At 55.0% G+C, this 1,616-nt stretch overlaps 1 pseudogene; it reads right to left on the reverse strand.

Moving 5' to 3' along the window:
• Positions 1 to 750, reverse strand: part of LOC119591859 — a 3,930-nt pseudogene extending 3,180 nt beyond the window's left edge.
• Positions 751 to 1,616: the final 866 nt, after the last annotated feature.

A 1,616-nucleotide genomic window follows, 5' to 3' on the forward strand; every position in this document is an offset into this window, starting at 1 on the left:
TCATCACTAAAGGTTTGGATCTCCGTAGCTATTTGGTAGGTAGAAGTGCCATCTCTGTACAAGGTAACACTAGTCACAACGACGGATACGGTCTGCCGGGAATAATGCCTTGGCAAGCCTGGTGACAGAAGAGGCGATAGAGGAAGCAGGTTGCGGGGCAAAAGGAGGCTGACGGCTTTCTTCGTGCTGCATCACACCGGTGGACTAGAGCATGGGGTAATATACCACGGGGCTGGGCTTGCGAGAGTTGTCAAAGTCTTAGGATAGAATAAGACATTTGGGGAGAGAGAGTCGAAGAACAGCAGATCAATGTGGGAAATGAACTGAGAAATGAGTGTGAAAATATAACTTTATTGATTTTTTATCAATATTCTATTTATTTAAGCTACAGTACGGTCTAGAAGTGGTGCCGCCCCGTGCCGCGACCTGCCGTGTAGGCGCTGAAGAGGCCTGCTTGGCGGCTGCGACTTCGGCGTGTCGCGACTGAGGGGCGGAGCCTGGAGTCGGGGGCACAGGTGGCTGCAACGGGCCGGCCATGGCCGCACAGGGCGGCTGCTGGAAGTCTGCTGGAACACTGCTGGGGCCGGTCCCTGCCTGAAGGTGTGCGACGGGGGCCAGTGCCAACCGTGGCTGAACCTGGGAGCGGTAGGCGTTGAGAAAGCGTTGCGGCGGCAGCAACCTCTGCGGTATCGCCCAGGGGTGACGGTTCCGCGAAGCCGGCGGGGATGTGGCTGCCACTGGTCCGGTCATTGGCCTGCACGGGGGCGGCCTGATGGAACGTTCGCTGGAAGGTCTGCTGGGAACAGGACGGCGTTGAAGCTGGGCCTGCACACGGCCACGCTGCCTACGGTTGCCCTAACCTGTGCGTTGTAGGCGTTGAGGAAGGCGTGCGGGGGCGGCCACCTTGCGGTGTCGCCCACGGGGTGATGGTGCGTCCACGCCTGCGGGGATGGTGGCAGCCACTGCCCTGTCCAACTTGCCTGCACGGACACAGTCTGGAAACTGTGGGGAGCGCAGCAAGCCGAGCAGCGCGGAACGCTTGAAGAACGCGCTTCTCGCCTGCATTTCGGGCGTGTCCCCGATGACGGGGCGGCGAACACACTCCAGCAACTGCAAAAGACCTGCGGAAGAAACAACTTTCTCTTTACACACTTTTGCATATGCATCAACACATTGTGTTCCGTATACAGAATACACTCACTAAGCCCTACTTTCAATGTGCATCAATTAGAATGCAGAATATAGCCTAGCCCTCAATTGCCTTTTCAGTTCATCGCAAAGGACGGAATTACCAGAGACTTCATTGTTGACTTTGTGGACATAGAACCGTCGTGGCGACCTAGTCCCTCCCTTTATATAGGCGAGCGGCGAAGTCAGCACAGACCTTGAGGCGGAGAACCGTACCAGAGATGGATAGCTGTGGTTCAATAAACTCAACTAACACGGCTGTGGTCGAGAAGCCGAAGCCAGCAGGCTGTCTACTCGAATCGGCTGTATTTTCGTGCAGAGAGGAAGATTTTCATATGCCAGAAAGATTGAAGTTGAATCCGTTTTATGATTATTATTGCAGGTGTCGCTTCGATGAACACACACGTTATATATGTGTTGCGTGCAAT

The sequence above is a fragment of the Penaeus monodon genome, chromosome 29 (genome assembly GCF_015228065.2).
Source record: "Penaeus monodon isolate SGIC_2016 chromosome 29, NSTDA_Pmon_1, whole genome shotgun sequence".
Lineage (NCBI taxonomy): Eukaryota > Metazoa > Arthropoda > Malacostraca > Decapoda > Penaeidae > Penaeus > Penaeus monodon.